Genomic DNA, 21,664 nt, shown 5'->3' with positions numbered 1-21,664 from the left:
CCACATACATTCTTTTCTGATCCATCCTAGAAGAAAAATAAGATACCGTCAAAACACATCAGCAAAAATCTGGAACGAATAGCATAAAATATTGAATGTTTTCAACAATATATCTAGTCTGGATATATATGTGTTCTCTCTCTCTCTCTCTCTCTCTCTCTCTCTCTCTCTCTCTCTCAAGAGAGAGAGAGAGAGAGAGAGAGAGAGAGACTGCAGCAGAGACTATTATGAATTTTATGATTATACAATTAAAAAGAGAGAGATCAACAGGGAAGATGGGTTAGGAAGTGAAATATCACTTTCCACAGAGATGTCCTGGAAATCACAGAACCCACTTCAATATTTTATATCACTGAGATAATATTTTCGTGAATTATTAGGTTATAATCCTTATCATCATTTTAGCTGGAACAAGCACAAGGTTAATTAATAGTATATTAAAATATGGACATTATATCTGTTTTTCTTTAAACATATACATTACTATTCAAGGTATTGTATATCAGTGTTCACTTGTCAACAACATGTACCTCTCTGGCCAGCAATAATAGATTATCTAATGCTGGAAGGGGAGAAGAAGTGAAGCTATTTGTCATGCTATGTGAAATGAATAATGTCTGTTACAACCTGTTAATTGACCCTGCCACTGAATTTATTAGCACTGATATTTGACTATTGATGGACCATATACTAGCCATATTAATAAGTATAATTAGTAGTTCGACAAATTAACGGATTTGGGAAAAGAATTAGATCCCCAAGTAACCTCATCTTGGGCATGCTTGCTGGGAATTTCATCTTGCATCCTATGAACTACAGAAATCACAAAGCAAAATAGGTAGACACAGATCTATTCACAGCACAGATTGAATGCACTCACTCATTGTATATTTTGGATGGCTCTTGCATTTTTATGTGAGTTTTCACAAGATGTCCCTCATTTTGTATACCAATCCATATTACTGCTAGGATGGATCTGCTGTCTATGATTTACTTTCCTCTGCCAATTGCACATATTTCAAAGTCCTGATTTTTCCTTTCCCTCCTTTTTTATTATGTTTCTGCCAGCTGTGACAACAGTATCTAAAAATAACATACTGGTTTGCTCTTATTCTTCATCATGCCATTATTGTACTTCTAAAAAATTACCACAGTCTTCTAGAACTTTCTCACTGTGAAGTATTCAGACATATCTGTAGGGAAACAACCTTCTTTCTCAGTTTGAAATGGTAGGACTAAAGTGGAAACATGGGAAGCGTTGCTAGAAGGAAAAGAAAAAAGGATTGGTACTACTTGTAGTTTAAGAACCCTGTGCTAAGGCTGGGCTACCAGTTGAAAGGACGAGCTACTGGAGGGATGGCAAGTGGGAGCTGCTGCGCCACATGAATTGCAAGAACGTGATGTAAATCCGACAGAAATGCCGCCTTCACCCTGTTAAATGATGCCTGGTGGACAGAGACACCCTAAACACTGGGAATTATCCCTCAGACAGAAAAGATGTACAATTCAAAAAGTTGTGGTCATAAATGTTTGTCTTAGATATTGCTTGGCTTATTTATTTGAAATATTTTGTCCCACCTTTCTCCTTAAAAACAACCCAAGGTGGCGTACATCATTAAAAGAGAGTATTTAAAGCTAATAAGAAGAGACGTGGTGGCGCTGTGGGTTAAACCGCAGAAGCCTCTGTGCTGCAAGGTCAGAAGACCAGTAGTCGTAAGATCGAATCCATGAGATGGAGTGAGCTCCTGGCACTTGTCCCAGTTCCTGCCAACATAGCAGTTCAAAAGCATATAAATGTGAGTAGATAAATAGGCACCACCACAGTGGGAAGGTAACAGCATTCCGTGTCTAGTCGCGCTGGCCACGTGACCATGGAAACTGTCTACGGACAAACGCTGGCTCTACAGCTTGGAGACGGGGATGAGCACCATGCCCTAGAGTCGGACATGACTGGACTAAATGTCAAGGGAGACCTTTACCTTTACCTGAAGCTAATAAAAGTGAGTATGCAAGTACTAAAAGGGTCAAACAAATGCCATACTAAAAAACTGTAAACAAAAGCAATACCAAAACATGTTTAAACCAGTAAGGTGCAACAATCCATTTCAAACCCCATTGAGGTAGCCAGTCATTAAGGGGAAGCTTGCCTGAAGAGAAAAGTCTTTCCCTGCTTGCAGAAGGACAGCAAAGATGGGGCCAGCTTGGTCTCCTGTGGGAGGGAGTTCCAAAGGCTGGAAGTAGCAACAGAGGAGGCTGTCTCCTGTGTCCCCACCAAACGTAGGTGTGAAGGTTGTCAGCACTGAAAGGCCTCTCCTAATCATCTTAATACCCAAGCAGGCTCATAAAGGAACACAATACATTTTATCTATCAGCATCTCCAATTCTATTGGAGTGTGCTTCTGCTGTGATGCTGAATTTCATATGTACCTTTTTGCAGTCTATGGGACTTCTCTGCTTAAATTTATCTCTACCATGGAGCATAGCCACCTTATGCTAAAAACCCAACCAAGCCTGTATTTGGCTTGCAAAGTTATTGGGGGGGAGGGGAAGGTAGTTAAATGAATGTGAGTTGCCACTTTAGTCTAAATACTTTAAAATGAGAGTCCTAAAAGTTATGCTCATTGCATAACTTTTTATATCTCTTTATCAGTGCAAGTCTCAGCTGTTGCTACACATTAAGAGGTCAGCATAAACATTTGCTCCTATTCACCACTTGCATGGCTCAGCACACAACAGCCAATGGGCATGCTGACTTCTCAACTTGTGGAAGCTGAAATTAATGCTGATGGAATTATTGACAGTATATTTTTTCCATTCAATTCTAGCTTCAGGATGCAATCATGTTCACAGTTATCTAGAAGGAAGTCCTATTGAATGCTATGGAACATATTCTGATAGACGTTCTGTACCAAAATTAGCCTTGTATACAAATATTTTACAAAATCTTTCAGAGTTTTTCCTTTTCTTGAAGAATCATTTCTTATTAATTATGAAAATCTTTGTGCTATATGTGATATAACAATTTGTCTTGAAAATGGTAGAAAAGTTGTATAACAATCTTTTGTGCAACTGCTTCTACAGAGATATTGTTTTACATTTAATTCTGTTTGTCTCAACAACTGATAGTTATTAAGAGAAAGGCAAATGTGCAGACATATAATGGCAGATAAAATCTGTAAAACAGATATGAAACATAGCTATAAATGCCCAGTAGAAATTGACAGCATAGTCCTGTACGAATAGTCAGAGGTTACTCCAAATATAGCAAGTGGTATTTAGGATTACAGCCTTAGGGTCCCATCAACCTAGCTACATACAAAGGCATGTATATGCACTCATTCATTCAATATAATTCAAATTAAGCTAACAATTAAGATTAAAACAGTTGTTCTAGTATTACAATAGAGAAAAGTATTGGGGAAAATATATATTTATGTAGGGGGGAAATGCATACTGAAACCTGAATATCCAGAATGATCTGAAAAAATAAAAAAATAAAAAAAGAAGTTCTGATAAACCTGCAATATTGGTCCAAAATCTTGAGTCCACTGAGAATGGAAGAGGAATAGAAAAGAAGAAAGAAAATGGTGAGAAGGGGAGCAGCAGATCTGAAGCCCAAGCTGCAGCTGAGGTTCAGTATTAATAGGAAAGCCAGTAATTACAACAAGGGCCATGTCCTTATACACAAATTGTTCATTCCAATTAATTCTCAAGTGTCACTTTATCAGCCACGACATGACTGAGATGTTCAATCCCAGAGTTGTTCCAATGTATAACAAAAAACAACAACAACCAGCAGTATAAAAACAACCTTTTGGTCTAATATGTATCAATTTATATTATGCAACTTCAGGAGAAGGGGAAACAGAAAAAAAACACAATGTCCAATATAATCTATCACTTAATTCACAAACAGATCCCGTTGTTGTTTTGTGGAGTGATTTCCATACAGTACGTTTAAGTGAGATTTTTACAAATGCATCATTGACCAAAATTGTCCAGATCGCAATGGGATCAATTTACAGCCATGTGAATAGAAAATTGGTGGTCAAGACCTAAGGAAATGGTTTTCTTCGTACCACTGTATTCAAGGAAATTTTGTATTCTCTGCATGTTTAGTTCTGCACAGCAGGAAACGTAAGCTTAAATGACCCCTAGTGTCAAAAAGCAGCATGCTTAGGACAATTATAAGAGCTGATTCCCACCCCTACCCCACCCACCCTGCTTCAAGGAAAGAAAGAGAAAAATAATCTAAACTACATGAATAATCTGATCTAAAAATAAAATGGCCACCCGGATCAAAAATGTGAAAATGTAAAAATAAAATATTGGAAAAACAATTGCAATGAAAGAAAAATCTGAGGATTTATCCTTGATGCTTTGTCCAGTTCATGTGGCTGTCAATGTTTATTAAGTATATATTAAGCATGTATTGTATAAACCAAATAAAAATAGTACTGTGCTGTCAAAATAATTTCCCTCTTCAGAGGCAGCAGAAGGTAGATATATTTGAATATTTGAACACAACCCTCTTAGGAAAATTCGGGGAACAATGTAGAGTATCAAACAAAAAAGTCACCTGTTTATCTCAATACATCAAAAGAGCATATGTTCCCCCTCCCTCCACTCGCTTTCTGGAAGCTGGTTTGCTGGGTATTTTGTAATTCAGTTAGGCACCGCTATTAACAATTGATTGGCAACCCAATTGCTACCTATTAGCAGTTCTTTGGCAAGGCGTTTCTTACATTGCATATTTGGTGACATTGGAAATATTTTCCTAAACTACTTATTGTATTATTAGCACGCATCGATACATGGGAAGCTGTACTTTTTATGATTTCAAGTCGTTACAATGAATTGATTTACAGTATATGAACACAGTGTGCCAGATTTAATGTAAGTGCTCATATAAAGTTTTATGGTTTAACCAGCTTCAGAAGCCTAACACAAATATAAAGACTTGGGATCCATTTCTGTGCAATCCTCTGCATGTTTACTGGGATTTAAGTCCCACCGTGCTCATTTGGGCTTACTTCCCCTAATAAGCATGTGTGATATTACTTTCAAGTTCTTAATAAATTGTGATAAGGAATGCCATCTTCTCTACAAGACTCTAGACATGATGTTTCTGCTTCAGAGACATTATACATTCCTACACAATGGACAAAGTAGATAGATAGACAACGATCATTTCTTATCATAGCAAATAACAAGATGGCATTCATGGTGTATCTGTAGTGGGCTTTTTGGGTAATCAGAGCAGCACATTCAGAGTTTACATGACGCACTGCATGGCTGACCTTCTCTCAGCCTTTTTCATCTAGTCATAATAAACCATCACTGAAGGTTTGAGAAAGCCTCTTCAGTGTCATCCATTTCAGGTTTCCCTGCTAGCGGCTCAGAAGACACGAGAGATGCTTCTCAGCAACAGTCCAAGGCCTGGATTTGAAAATATTCAAAATCAAATTGCAGAAAGCAGAGTATTTTGAAGAAAATGGATCATGGTTTCTTATATAATACAGTTTATTTAGTGCTAAGGAGGTTTTAAAAGGTGGGGCAATACAAGTGTAATAAGCATAGCAGTGTTACAAATAAGTAGCAATGTTATAAAGAGAGGTCAAGGAGTTACCAGGTTATTTGTTCATGAAACAATGGGTGTTATTTGTTTATAAAGCACAGTTTACCTCGGATTATAACATTTTCAAATAGTTGTCATTTTGGGGGTCAACCCAATGAAGTGGGCACTGTGCTCTTCAAGAATAAAGGCAGTAAAAAACCTGAATGGTGATGATCTTAGCAAAGGTGAGATTGTTTTCTCAGTAATGACTTCCCTTAAAACTTTTCTGCACATACATTTTAATTACTCCTCTACCCCAGGATTGCTAAATGCTGTGGAAAAGGCCTTTTCCTGGGCCTTCTTATTGAGAAGGTTCTGTCACAGTGACAGAACCCAAGACTTCATATGTACAAAGCATATGCTCTGTCCCAGAGGTGCCCTGGGATATAGGTTTTTTGATCTCTAGGCAAGCCCACAAAAACATGTAAACCTTCACTTCTTTCATTCTTGCAAAGGAAGATGAAAAATTTAAATCATTTTCTCCTTGCTAGGTGACATTATGAGAATGATTGTGCTTTTTTGCCATTTGATTTTTTGTGACTTTTTTTTTCAGAGACAGCGAGAGAGCAAGAGACAGAGAGAAAGAGAGTGAGAGTGAGAATATTTTGTACAGAAATCCTAGTACAGTAGATTTTTATTTTGCTAATGCTCCTTCTGAAGAAAAGGGGGAAATAAATCCCCACACTGGTGCTTTTGCTCTCATGCAAGAGTGAAAAATCTTGCAGTAGTTGATCATTTTTTTGATGGCACATCTTGATCTATTTACAAACCCTTTTTTGCCAAAGATAAAAAAAAAACTTGGAAGGTTTTTTTAAAAACAACAACAACACACTCTCACACAAGAAATCAAACACACATAATTGAGTTGTTCACCCACTTATGTTTTCTTCTGTGGGTTATATGACTGTAAGAACATGCGCCAAACTGTCCTGAGGTTTTTTTTTCTGGTCAAAAAAGCCTTTTGACTTTCCTTGTAATCCTTTTTCATGCTTTACCTGAAAAAAACAAACCAACTTCCAGATTCACTTAGAAACACTAGCCACTTTTGTCATTTTCCTAGCCACTCTACTAAAACTTACAGATGTGGATATTTATAAAATGAATCTTGAATGCACAGACAGATGTTGGCCTGTTTTCATTTCGAATAAAATGACTGTTCATGCTGAGGTTTAATACTGATGCATCATCATATTTATTTCATAGTCAGAGATCCTTAAATGTCACCACAAGCAGCTCAGTTTCAGTTCCAACTTAGAATTGTCCTTCAATGAAATATATGTATTTCTGGACTAAAACTGGCGGATTCTCTGCAAGTAATAAACCTAAGGTACAGCAGTTGAGGTTCCCTGTTGTTTAATCCTTGGGACTCTTATTAAACTGTTGGAGATGTAGAGTTTTAAGTTTCCAAATTACTCCTGCTGTCTTGTTTGATTAAGCGAACATTCACTTCCATGTCAGCATGGTATCAGTTTTCAGGAATTGTGGAGGGGAGAATCATTTCCTTGAGAAAATTGATAGAAAAAACAAAAAAAAAATGCACAGTGTCATTATAAACTCTAAAATACCAAATGAAATATTAGACATAGTCTGTAACAGCTCTGCTTTTTGATCCCACCCGAAGCAATGTAAACAGCATTTTTTACAATGAAAGTAAGTATATAATTTAATTCTGTTCACTGGGCTTTCTTCACTTTGTTTCTCTACAGAAATAAGAGAAAACAAATGGAGATGCATAATTTCCTCTCTCACTAGGTCTGAAAAAAATTAAAATTCTTAGATGTTTTGTTAAATGATCAGGGACTCTTGGTTTGGTTTTTTAATCAGTGAAAAGGAAAAACGGAACAGAAATTCTCATGATCCTCTCTCTTCAATCCCTTCATATCACAACTTGTACAGTTTTTTACTCACTAAATTAGGTTATTTTCTTTTCATGGAATTAGAAGGTTGTGATGATTTTTTAAAAGTTGTGAGTTAAATAAATCCAATTATAATGAAAGAGTGGTAGGTATAGGTTCTTAAGCTGCCATGATCTCTTTACCAGAGGTGCCATTTTGGATTTGGAAAGTGCAGCCCAGAGTTTACAATTCAGGAGGACTCCTTTTGAATCTCTTCAGATCCGAACAGTAAAGTACTGAAAACTTTTAAACACATCCACTGTGATTATTTTGATTGGTTTAATATTGCACAGTTATCACAATTCTAGCCAAATATGATCAATATTGTGGCATCCTGGGTTGCATAACTTTTTCCTCAGAATACTCTGTTAAATACTGATAGTATTGGTGTCTAGACACCATGTTAAAACTTTGTGCTACCACTCCTATACTTCCCTACTAAGAAATAACTCTTTTTTTAACTCATTGGGCTTAAACCCAGGTAACAAGTGTGTATGAAACTACTCTGTTACAGGGCAGTTTACTCAGAAGAAGGTCTTATAGGGCTCGGTTTGGCTTTTTCCCAAGTAATGGGTAGAGGATTGTAGGCCTTTGAACGTCTGGATTCTTCTTCAGTTTTTTGTATGCTGATGTTCTGTGCTTAATTGTTATAAGCAAGCATTAACTTTTTCTTTAATTGTTGCTCATTTGTGCTGTTTAATTATTCTCATTTTATGTATAAGATTTGTGTAGAATAAAAATGTTCACAGTGAAGTAAGGAAATATTGCTAGCAGAAGCCAGACAAACATATATTGAAGCAATAACGTTATGGATATCTTCAATAAGTTAGCTTCAGACTGTAGGATCATTTTAAAGTAGTATTTTTAATTTCACTTTCTCTTCCATTCGAATGTTTTGAACTCGAGGTTCTTTCTGCCCTGAATACAGTGATTAAGAAATTCCAGCCCATTCCTCAAAATAAGCTGAATTTTCACCCTCTCATTTCTGCACTGTGCATATATATATATAAAACCTAATTTTGATATAGCTGAAGACTCAGGGATTCAAATGCAAACTTTTAAGAGTTAAGTGTGCAGAGCTTTGGACCTGGATGGATGGAAGATGATAGTTTTGGTTACTCTTACATTTGAGGTTTATTTTTGTTTTTAATCTCAAGTCCCTTTGCTTCTGGATGTGAAGAAATCTATGAATTTGGGTAAATTCTTTTAAAAACAAAGTGTAACAAAATTCTCCCCCATCTCTTCCTTCGTAACATTTGTATAAAGCAACCTTCTGCACCAGTGTTTGCCATATCAAAGTAGTTAAGTGGGAAAGTGGTTTGTCTACATCAGTGGTTCCCAAACTTGGGTCCCCAGATGTTTCTTGGACAACAGCTCCCAAAAATCCTGGCTAGCATAGCTAGTTGTGAAGGCTTCTGGGAGTTTTAGTCCAGGAACATCTGGGGACTCAGGGTTGGGAACTACTACTCTACATGCATCTTTAAACATCTGTGTCAATTATGTAAGGAAAGTGACATACAAACATGGCAGTGATCATAATATACAATACTATCCCCAATGCATAAATCATATATGTTGGCCAAAGATGAACCTGGGACCTGTCTTCTAAAATGCTACGCACTGCCTTTCCCAATTAGTATTTCTAAGTGGTACTTTGTTCAGATCAGTAGTATGGAACTTGTGATCCACAAGTGCCCCCCCCCAGCATAAGTAAAGCTTGTGTTAAGCCCACATATATAATGGACTAATCAAAATACTAAAACTTGGGTGTAGTTGGTAGTCCCAACTAAAATAAATCCATTGAATAAATGAGAATTATACAAATGTTGACTCACTATTCAGCAGTTGATCCAATCAATCTATTCCAACTGGATTTAGGCTTAATCTGTTTTTATTTTCTTTTTAGCCAATGGAACTATACCCCATATGCTGTTAAAATCTTCATTTTGAATGGATTATAAGAAATGCAATGAGAGTAATTTACTCAGTGTCTTGTTGGGTTTTTACAAAACACACTGATTCCCCTATGTTGGGTATACACAATGTTTACAAAAATAGTAACAGAATCTCAAGGGACTGGGAGGAAATTTTGGGGGGGATTTCAGACCTACATAGCCATAGATATCTCAGTATTGCCTCGTGCTGTATGATGGATAGATTACAAGACATTTGGTTTAACCTTACTGCTGTTGGAGATATTTCGTAGCTTGCTGTGACTGAAATGTCATAACATGGTGCTATATTTTGAATGTAAGTTCAGGAAAAAAAGTACACTAGAGTGGGAATCAGTGTGCTAGCTGATACTTGGACCAGCAACAAACCCCCAAAATACCCTGGGTTAATTTTCTGTATACAGACTTGTCAGATTTGAATGTAGGTCATGACCTCAAACAAAATTTGAATTGCATACTTAAATCTCGGGGATTTAATTAGCTGGGTTTAAAACTGTTCTTTTGATTTATGAAATATTGCTTTTGCATTTGTGGTTTTATATTTATTTCTTCATTTGTTTCATGTCTGTTGGAAGTGCCCTCAAGAGAGAATGGCATCATAAAACATGTTTTGCATGAAGCAACATGAGCACATAACCTGCTTGGAAAAACACAAGATTCTACAGATCTGTTCTTCTCAAGTATAAACGTACAGTTGAAAACATTTAAATAACTTAAACAATTATAAGCCAGTGGTTAAAAGTGGAACATTTTCTTGGTGGTCCTCAATTGCTCCTGAATATTTTCTAAATTTCTCTTGTATGACTCAAGATATGGGCAATTTGTTCAAAACCCCATTCTCTCTCTTGTCTCCACCAAAAAACAGTTAAAGGTACGGACAATCATAAGGTGTTAATTATGCAGCTCAGGGAAATCCAAGTCCACATTGGCTTCAATAAGAATGACAGTGTTTTAAAAAACTATTTCTGTTCTGAACCTATCATAGAGTTGAGAGCTCCTCCAATTGATAACTAGCAATAGTTGTCTCTTTTAGGTGTGTAGGCCTATGCATCTCCGTTATCCATTATTGTGTGGTGGTGGTGGTTTCGCTTCTGATACAATTTACTAGGACACCAATTTCTCTTGAATGAGCCATAAACCCAATCACAGAATAAACAGAAGATCATAGGTTACTTTTAAATAAAAGGATGAGTCAAATTTCATGTGAGAAGACAGACAATGATCCATAGCTAAAGGTCAACTCCATTAATTTTGGCCTCTTAATTTGCACTCCACATCATTTTCTATTCTGCTCATACATTCTGACTGGACATAAGACACTTTCTTAATGATGAACAGATATTTATATTTAACCTAAGAAGCGGGAAGCAGGGGAAGGAGATTGAAACTTTATGTGTTAGCAGAAATGGATTCCACAAGGATCTAATGTCATGTGTAAACAGTACTAATTAAAGCATTAGGCAAATGCCTGGATGTGAAAACTTGAATCGGCAACAAGCTCTTAAGAATATGTTATGCTGATAATAAAACATTCTGAGGCATTTTAATAACATCTTAAGAAAAACTATTACTTGCATCTTTCATAATTTTCCTCTACTTTAATTTATTGCCCTCATCCTGTGGTGCATTTATTCAGCTCCCAGGGTTCCTTTCTCAGCTCCCTCACACACCCTTCCTTGTTCTCAGCATTTCTATATTAGATTATAGACAGAACTATTGAGGCATGTATTTCTGTTCCTGTGTGGCTTTGATGGTGGTTAATACTATTTGTAAAATAGTTCTGAAGAGCAAAAATGTGTTGGAAACAAGACAGATGTAGCCGAGCATCATGGTCACTGACTGGGATCCAGTGTCCAAAGCTGTATGAATCCAAAGCTGTTTCACCCATATAGGAAAATTACTGTTTCTATTCCCCTTTATTTCTCACCATGTGCCACCCTTGAAGGTCCTCCGATTCTCAGTGTCCCCCTCCCGCCCCCCCAGGAGTGCAACAGAAAAGGTGACAAAAATAGCCCTATTCTCTGTATAGATAACACATGCTACAGAGTTCTGGATCTGAGTTGCTGTATGTAGGATTCTTGTTTTCTGGAGAAAGAGAAATATGAAAAACAACAAGGGGTGGGTGGGAGTCAGTTCAATAGAGTGCAGAAGGTCCTTCATTCTGCCCATGGCATCACTAGTTAAAATGACTGTAGGAAGTGCATCTGTTGAAAGAGAGCATTCTCTGAGATTTTGGTGAGCTATTCCAGGTATTAAAACAGCAGACGGACTCAGTCTAGAAGACAGCTTCCAGGGGTGAATGGACTCAGTGCAAATAGGAAATTATGGTATTTTAAAAAAGTAATTAGTTACGGTTGCAGTTCTAAGCCATCTTCTCAAGCAGCTAATTGTGTTTATCATAATTTAAAAATTAATCTTTTACTTTGTTTTCTCAAAAGTATTTAGAGTAGTTCCTCTTAGTTGCTTTTAAAAGCCTTCTAAAAGCTACAAGGTTCTCTGGCACAGAGCACACCTTTCTATCCTATCTTCTTGTCATATCAAGAGAGCACCAGCCAATGCTGAACTGGGCTATATTCCTCTACTACCATTTAGTGAGGTGACACTTTCCAAACTAAAAAAACAACAACCCTAAATCTTAAAGTTATGCTGTAAAAGGAGTTAAGTTATTCCTCGTTAGGCTACAGTCATAACACAACATCAATGCACCTCAGTTAAAAGGAAAAAATTAATTGCAAGCAGCTATTTATTTGTAAATACTTACTTCTAGACTTTGCAGGTTGGCAGAAATATTGTGAAAAATATTCTTCATCAGGCTAGGAATTGTAGAGCTTGAGGTATTCAAAAATTCTGAAAAACATCTTGGCTAGACGTTGTAGCTGTAGGATTTGAAGTTGAGGTAAAGTTCCCAGATGAAGATGAAGAAAACCTGAAGATTCAGTTTGAGGTGACTGGGGTAAACAGCTCTTGTTTTGGCAAGAGCCTCAGCACCCAGAAACATGGCAATCCCCATATCAGAAGAGCTGGAGAGTAGGCAAAAATAGTCAGTTGAAATGACAGGGAGGAAAAGGTGTTGTAAACAGTTGATATCACACAAAATAATTGCATGAAGATGAAGAAGGTAGCTAATGTAGTTGATAGTCTCAATTTCTCCAAATCTACAATGAAAATTCTATGTTCCCATGTAGCCTCTGGAACAGTCCCCCCCCCCCCCCGATGCGTGATTGCTGCACATGGTTAAACTACCTAATATGTGAAATGCATTGCATACATCTAAATGTTAAATCTATTGCTTTCCTCATTATTTTTTTTTAAAAAATCTGAAATAAATATGCCTGATTAGGATTGGGCCTACTGCACATAGATGGGACTCAAACCTTATTGCTAGTTGAAAAGAAAGGGGGGATGTTTCACCGAATTTGCCAAATTCAATCTAATAAGTTTTTTTACGCACCTAGGTGGGAGGAGAATTTAGTGGAAAAAGTCAGAGGTGAGGGAGGTGAAGATCCCTCGGCCACCTTACTGACAATGCATATTAGGTCCCCCACATGCTTATTTCAGAGTAAGAAAAGAAGTATAGCTGGCTATTAAACATTTAGCAAGTACTCTGACATTTCTCTGTAAGAAAGGCTAGGAATCTATAATTGAAACAATTTCCTATTGTTTCTCAGTTGACTCCTGCTTCCCGTTTCTTCATTCCTCTATGTTGCCTTTCAAACTGCAAACTCTTTGGGGCAGGAATCTACTCCCACATTTTCAATCACTACCACAATAATGATGATGAGGATGGTGAGACTTAACATTCAGATTGGTTCTTTTCCCAATGTGATCATTTTGGTATATTGCCATAAATTAATAGACTTTTTTTGCTCTCAATATTATGAGATGCAGTATTATTTTGCAAGTCTGGAATTTGTTTTCAGTTAGCTGAAAGGACCTAACACACCTTGATTTAATGTTTTTTTTTTAAAAAACCCAATGCTCTAGGATGTTTGCCTGAAGAAAGGTTATTATAAACACAGTATTTCTCAGACTGCCACACTAGCCTGTGGTTTGGCTTCATTAGTCTCAATGAGTTTTACTCCTGAGTAGACATGTACATTTGCATAGCAAAGATTTCTTTGCATTCACCAAAAAGTCGACAGATTTCTTTTACAGTTAAATTGTGTCTGCTCTGTCAGAAAGGTGAAAGTCTAAATTTGATTATGTTTATACAACATGATAATAATCTATGCATACACATCCAAATTTAATGTTCAAATAATATATATGGTACTTAGGTGTTCCATGTTCGGCAGACATCTACTCACCTTTTCAAAATGTGGCCTCATTATTTTGAGTTTAATTTTGTTTAATTTTGGTGCATTCTGAATTTGAGGTGCAAGAAAATCAACACCTCCCCCCTCCCCTGTTTCCTTTATTATTATTTTTTTAAGTGCACTCCCCTCTATCCCCCACCTCCAATACATAAATTTTTGGAATGCAGTTTGCTTAACTGACTCTGTGTAGCATACTACCATCTGGTGGTGTGCCATAAAACTACAGAGATTGAAAATTGTGACATATATTATTAAGCATTCTATGCAGGACATGATTGTCTGATGGACTGTAGTCTTATCATTGCTGCCTTCTGCTCAGGAAGATGTTTCTGATAGCTACCACAGTCTCTGAACTAGTTTTAACCTCATTTGAAAACGGAGTTGCACTAAGCAAAGTAATATTTTGGGATTATGATCCCTCCCCTGTTGCAGAAAAAGTTTTACTAACACACAGTCAACTACCAAATATTGCATTCATTCCATTTTTAATGTAGCCTTTGACACTAATAATAATAAAAAGAACATTGTTTTGTAATTACTGTAAAAGGGCCACAAAACTCTTGTATCGAGGGTTCCCTTAAGAAATGATGAACAGCTTTGGATGAACTGGAATTAAAGTTGTGCTAATGGTTAAAGAGGTCAACTTTGGATCACCAGGACTTTGTAATAAGCATTATATCTGTAATACTCAAGGACTTCTTTGTAGTACAGTTCTGTTTATTCTATGACTGTTCTCCTGTATGGAGAATTAGTGCGGGGATAGTGCCCCAGAGGGAGACCACAGCTGTGACACAGCGCAAACAAGATCTGAAGGACCTAGGAATAGACCACAACAGATAGGAAATTTTGACATCTGAGCATTCAGTCTGGAGGCAGGTGGTGCAGCATGGCCTCTCCCAATTTGAAGAGACACTTGTTCAGCAGGCCGAGGCAAACAGTTCCGAAAACAGCAACATCAGGGAGCTGGACAGGAGACAAATTGTATGTCTTCAGTGGGAAAGGGATTTAAAACTCTTGTATTGGACTTCTCAGCCACACTAGACGCTGTTCCAAGACTTCTATTCAGAGCACATTACCATAGTCTCTAGAGACTGATGCCTACTATTCTAAGATTGCTTGTTCAGAAGCAGTAGTGGCCATTTTAAATATTGCCTGTGTTGTAGCCCAGACATGACTCACTCATCATTATTCATCTTATTTATTTAAAACATTTTTGCCCCATCTTTTTCCTTAAGAGGACCCAAGGTGACTTAAAACAATTAAAAGACAATGTTTAAAAGCTAAAAACAGTAAGTATACAAATATTTTTTAAAAAAACAAATTAAACAAGTATTATAATAAAAACAGTAAATAAGATTAATTCTAAAAACATTTTTAAAACAGAACAATCCATTTAAAAAAAAACCGTCTCAGGCTTCCAGCCACCAAGGAAAAGGCCTGCCTGCAGAGAAAGGTCTTTGTCTGCTTGTGGAAGGACAGCAAAGATGGGGCCAGACTAGCTTCCCATGGGAGGTAATTCATCTACTCAATAAAATTGAATTCTTGAATGCTCCACCCTACACACACATTTGGTATTCAACCTTTGGGTTGAATACTCACATTAGAGCAGTCTTCCCCAATCTTTTGTACCCATATATTGTGTACTATAAAGTCAATTATCCCCAACCATTGACCCACTGATTAGGGTTGTGGGAATTGTAATCCAAATATCTGGTAGTTATGCTCTACCCTTTAAAATCAAGTTCAAAAGCATCTTTATATGAAATCCTTCAACAACATCTAAGATTCTGTTGACCTGAGCTGATGTGACTACATTCCATTGGGTTAAAACTAATTGTAGTTAATATAATAGGATGTTTTGCAGCCATGATATAGAAGTTGATTGGCAAACTGTGGTTTAGGCCTGGTATCGTTAGTGTTAACCACAATGCAGACCATGCTAAGTTTTCTTTATTTGTACTGCACTTTTCAGATAAATATTGTCTCCTGCTCCCACAGCAGCTGACGTCAATTTAACCCCATCCACACACTCATTAAACAAATCCGAAACAAGCCCTGCCCTTTTGCTTATAAATGAAAAGGTGGGTCAGAAAAGGGGTGGGAAATGGGGGAAAGGGTGCTCCCTTGTTCTTTATGTTGGGTGAAGCAACCTCCTCACAGCTGCTCCTGTTTTGGAGAATGGAAGGTCAATCAGTCAACAGAGCATAAAGAAAGAAAGAAAGAAAGAAAGAAAGAAAGAAAGAAAGAAAGAAAGAAAGAAAGAAAGAAAGAAAAGGAAATTTCCTGCAGGAAAGTGGGAGGGTCTGACTCAAGAAACTGGGTGCCATTTTGTGAGCACTGGACTATTGTCCTGGTTCTTTCAATATGTTATATGATCTGCAACAGTTTTGCAGTTTATCCTTCCTTCTCTTTGAGGTCCCAGAGAGCCATTCCCTACAAGCAGAGCATTCTGTTACTTCTCACCGACAATCCCCAGCTCATATATTTGACTTCCTCCCTTTTTCTCACTGGCCATTCTACATTGCACGGGTACTGAGCATGCTCACTGAGTGAATTATTCAGCTGTGTTGCCCCTCTACATCTTTTGTACTTGTCTAAACTGAGAGCTTGGGAAAGTTTCCTTTTTGACGACAGCTCCCACAGCCTCCAGCTATCAATCAAAAAGAAACTTTCCCACATTCTTCGCAAAATTCTGAGGTTTCCAAAGGCATACTGATCATTCCTCATTGGCCCATTTTGGTTGCAATTCTGTCAACCCTATCATCTCAGCTTGCTGTCAGGAGAATTGACATCCTTTGCATGTCCGTCCATTTTGCATTTCAAAAGTATGTACTACTGAGTACGGCTTACTTAAATGATGATAATGGTGGTGATGTATTATCAAGTCAATTCTGACTCATGGCAACCTTTTCAGAGTTCCGCATAAAAACTGGATCAGGCCAAAAGCCCATCTAGTCCAGCTTCATATATCTCACAGTGGCCCTGCCAGATGCCTCTGGGAGCACACATGACAGCTAGATATCTGTCTCCTGATACCACTCCCCTGCATCTGGCATTTGGAGGTACCTTCCTTCTAAGCCTGGAGATTATACTTCCCCATCATGGCTTGTAACGTGCAATTGACTTTTCCTCCAGGAATCTGTCCAGTCCCCTTTTAAAAGCATCTAGGCCAGATTCCATCACCACATCCAGTGGCAAGAGTTCCACAGACCAACAACATGCTGGGTAAAGAAATATTTTATTTTCTGTTTTCACTCTATCCACTTTATCCATCCCCTGCATAATTTTATATGTCTCAATCATGTCCCCTTCAGATGCCTTTTCTCTAGGCTAAACAGCCCCAAACATTGTAGCCTTTCCTCATAAGGGAGGTGCCCCAGCCCAGTCATCATTTTAGTCGCTCGCTTCTGTTCCAGTTCCACTATGTATTTTTGAGGTGCGGTTACCAGAACTGTACGCAATACTCCAGGTGCGGCCTTACCAGTGTTTTGTACAATGGTATTATAATGCTGGCTATTTATTTTCAATCCCCTTTTTAATTATACCTAGCATGATTGGCCTTCATTGCTGCCACACACTGGGTTGACACTTTCATCAAGCGGTCCACCAGCACACCATGATTGCTTTCCTTATCTGTCACAGACAGCTCAGAGCCCATTAGCTGATAAATAAAGTTTTGATTTTTTGCCCCAATGTGCATTACTCTGCATTTTCTCATACTGAAACACATTTGCCATTTTGCCGTCCATTCTCCCAGTTTGGAGAGATCCTTCTGGAGCTCTTCACAACCCCTTCTGGTCTTCACCAGCTGGATTAATTTTGTGTCATCTGCAAACTCTGTCACCTCACTGCTTATCCGTGTCTCCAGGTCATTTATGAACAGGTTGAAAAGCACCAGTTGCAGCACAGATCCCTGGAGCACACCACTTTTCACCTCTCTTCATTGTGAAAATTGCCTGTAGACACCTACTCTTTGTTTCCTGGTTCTCAGCCAATTCTCATTCCATAAGAGGACCTGTCCTCTTATCTCTTGACTGTGGAGTTTTCTCAACAGCCTTTGGTGAAGGACTGTGTCAAACACCTTCTGAAAATCAAGATAGACAATATCCACTGGTTCATCCGCATCCACATGCCTGTTTGACCTTTTCAAAGAATTCTAAAAGGTTTACGAGGCAAAACTTACCGTTACAGAAGCCATGGTGATTTCCCCTCAGCAACGCTTGTTCTTCTGGGATGAAGCTTCCCACCATCTTCCTTGGAACAGACATTAGGATAACCAGCCTGTAGTTTCCCTGGTCTCCCCTCCTTCCCTTTTTAAAGATTGGTGTGACATGTGCTATCCTCCGGTCCTCTGGCACCATGGCCGTTTTAAGGGACAAGTTGTATATTTTAGTTAAGAGATGAGCAACTTCATTCCTCAGTTCCTTAATAACTCTTGGATGGATGCCATTTGAGCCCGGTGACTTATTGATCTTCAATTTATCAATTAGGTGTAAAACATAATCTTTTAACCTGTATCAGATTTAATTCATTAGTTCAAGCAGTGGAATCTGCCCAAGGTCTTCTGTTGTGAAGACAGATGAGAAGAACTCATTTAATTTCTCTGCAATCTCCATCCTCCTTTACTTCCCCTGTTCCTCCCTCTCCAAGCAGAGAATACAGTGGTGCCTCGCAGAACGAGTGCCCCGTAGAGCAATGAATTCGCTTTATGGTGACACTTTTGCGATTGCTAATGCGATCGCACAGCGATGCCCCCAATGGGCGAAAATCGCAGAGCGAAGGTCGGTAAGCGGTTCGCTTACCGACCTTCGCTTTGCACCCCGCCGATCAGCTGTTCCGTGGCTTCAAAATGGCCGCCGGAACAGCCGAAAGGGCCGGCCGCAGCATTTTCGCGCCCTTGGTAAGCAAGGGGAGGACGCGAAAACGCTGCTGGAACAGCCGAAATGGCTGAGCGCAGCGTTTTCGCGCCCTCCCCTCGCTTACCAAGGGCACGAAAATGCTGCGGCTGGCCATTTCGGCTGTTCCAGCGGCCATTTTGAAGCCACGGAACAGCTGATTGCAGCCATTTTCGCGCCCTCGTTAAGCGAGGGGAGGGTGCGAAAATGGCTGCCAGCCATAGAGGGACATCGCTGTACGGTAAGTAAATCAGCCGATTGGAACGCATTAAACTAAGTTTAATGCATTCCAATGGCTTTTTTCTTTCCGTACAGCGAGGCACCACTGTACTTAGAAATGGTTTACCATTCCCTTCTTCTGGGGGTGCCCTGGGACTGTGCAGCTTGCCCAAGGCCACAAAGGCTGGCTGTATTCGCAGGAGGCACAGTGGGGAATTTAAATCTTAACCTCTGGCTTTGCAACCAGATACCTGAACCAGATAGCCTTGTTGTTCTTTAGTCATTTAGTCGTGTCCGACTCTTCATGACCCCATGGACCAGAGCACGCCAGGCCCTCCTGTCTTCCACTGCCTCCCAGAGTTTGGTCAAATTCATGTTGGTAGCTTCAATGACACTTTCCAACCATCTCGTCCTCTGTCGTCCCCTTCTCCTCCTGCCTTCACACTTTCCCAGCATTAGGGTCTTTTCCAGCAAGTCTTCTCTTCTCATGAGATGGCCAAAGTATTGGAGCCTCAGATTCAGGATCTGTCCTTCCATGAGCACTTAGGGTTGATTTCCTTCAGAATGGATAGGTTTGTTCTCTTTGCATTCCAGGGGACTATCAACAGTCTCCTCCAGCACCACAATTCAAAAGCATCAATTCTTCGGTGGCCAGCCTTCTTTATGGTCCAGCTCTCACTTCCATACATCGCTACTGGAAAAATCATAGCTTTGACTATGTGCACCGTTGTTGGCAAGGTGATGCCTCTGCTTTTTAAGATGCTATCTAGGTTTGTCATTGCTTTCCCCCCCCCAAGAAGCAGGCATCTTTTAATTTCGTGGCCGCTTTCACCATCTGCAGTCATCATGGAGCCCAAGAAAGTAAAATCTGCCACTGCCTCCATATCACCCCCTTTTATTTGCCAGGAGGTGATGGGACCAGTGGCCATGATCTTAGTTTTTTTGATGTAGAGCTTCAGACCATTTTTGCGCTCTCCTCTTTTACCCTCATTAAGAGGTTCTTTAATTCCTCCTCACTTTTCTGCCAACAGCTTAAAAACCAATTGTAAAACTAGCCACTTTATACTATTGCTCTTAAACAAAGAGGCTTTCATGACTGTGAACAACCAAGCTAAGTAAGTCTGCTGTGTGGATTAATGAATCTATCTGAACATCTGAGGCGATGAAAATGCTCACTTGGAAACACCAATACCAGCTCCATCACACCAGCAATCAAATGTTGATGTCAGTTTTCTTTAAAACAACACCACCACCCAACCCTACTGAAACTGTTCACATCTATATACCCTTATTAGGCACTGTGCAAATGTTAAGACAGACATTTTAAAAGTTATTTGGGACTACAACCCCCAGAAACCTTTAGTCAGCATGCCCACTGAGTATGTTATAATAATACCCTATTTCCCCGAAAATAAGACCTAACATGATTTTTCAGGATGCATGTAATATAAGCCCTGCCCCCCAAAATAAGCCCCAGTTAAGTGAAGCCCCACCCTCCACCATCGTGCAACATTGTGCAGCGACCAGAAGAAGATGACATGGCTGTAAAATAAAACATCCCCTCAAAATAAGCCCTAATGTGTTTTTTGGAGCAAAAATTAATATAAGACCCTGTTTCGGGAAAACACGGTACAAAATGACAATTTCAAGCTCTGAGGTATTCACACACACACACACAGGATCTGACACCCCAGGAATTGCAGATGGTAAATTCAATTAGCAAGTTACAAGAGCTGTATAACAGTGGTCTTTCCAAATCTAGCCATGTAGTGCTGCATTAATAACTTTGTTTATAGCCATCAAATGGAGAAACCAGCTAAAAATAGGATAATTAAGGGCTATCTTTATTCTTCCTAATTCTCACCAAAGGGCACTGTGTGAGGAATGGCTGAAATTTATGAGGTTAATGCAGTGAGGACTCAATTATACACCACAGGAGCTGCTTGAATAAGAGGGAATTCCTGAAGTGCTGAAAATACTGGATTGTCACAGCAGGGGCTTTTCACCTCTTTTCACCTGCAGTTTGCAAATGACCTTCCTTTGTTTTATGACTGGTTATCAGAAAGTAAGCACAGGCATCAGCTGTAAGTATGACTCCTCAATCACAAAGGCCTGCCTTTGTCACTTTTTCTGAGGCCCATGACATGCTCTTGATTGTTCATTTAGCTTCAGGATGATCTTGTAAGAGAGAATTCTCTTGAGAACATTGACTGATGGTAAACCAGAAATACAGCATTTCCCTGATGGTTCATTTCACTGCTTCCAGTCAGATGCATCCCTGTCTAACACTTGTTTGCCGATAGACTCATGAGACAATGACTATTACTTTCTCCTCTCAGGAACTCTCCAATTATAGACCTCAATTACAGACTAGGAGTCCTTTCAGCTCCTTCTCTTATGGAAACTTTCTTTTAACTGGGCCTTCAGAGATGTTGATCCTACATGTTCTTCTGGTTCTTCCCCAAGCCATGGGGATTACTATTTGTTCAATGGCAATGGCTGCCAAAGGCTGCCAGATTCTAACAAACCTATCCATTCTAAAGGAAATCAACCCTGAGTGCTGAATGGAAGGACAGATCCTGAAGCTGAGGCTCCAATACTTTGGCCATCTCATGAGAAGACTCCCTGGAAAAGACCCTGGTGTTAGGAAAGTGTGACGGGAAGAGGAGAAGGGGGCAACAAAGGACGAGATGATTGGACAGTGTCACTGAAGCAACCAGCATGAATTTGACACAACTCTGGGAGGCAGTGGAAGACAGGAGGGCCTGAC

At 39.0% G+C, this 21,664-nt stretch overlaps 1 long non-coding RNA gene across 1 annotated transcript; it reads right to left on the bottom strand.

The window, feature by feature from the left end:
- Positions 1-3,415: 3,415 nt before the first annotated feature.
- On the bottom strand, positions 3,416-17,453 carry LOC144589088 (uncharacterized). The gene is made up of 2 exons (XR_013544990.1): positions 12,226-17,453; positions 3,416-7,118 (listed from the first exon to the last, which is right to left on the bottom strand). It is a non-coding gene; the product is annotated as an uncharacterized LOC144589088 (long non-coding RNA).
- Positions 17,454-21,664: the final 4,211 nt, after the last annotated feature.

The sequence above is a fragment of the Pogona vitticeps genome, chromosome 4, assembly GCF_051106095.1.
Source record: "Pogona vitticeps strain Pit_001003342236 chromosome 4, PviZW2.1, whole genome shotgun sequence".
NCBI classification, from domain to species: Eukaryota; Metazoa; Chordata; class Lepidosauria; order Squamata; family Agamidae; genus Pogona; species Pogona vitticeps.
Note: the sequence above shows the minus strand (reverse complement) of the source record. Positions and strands in the feature narration are given on the sequence as shown.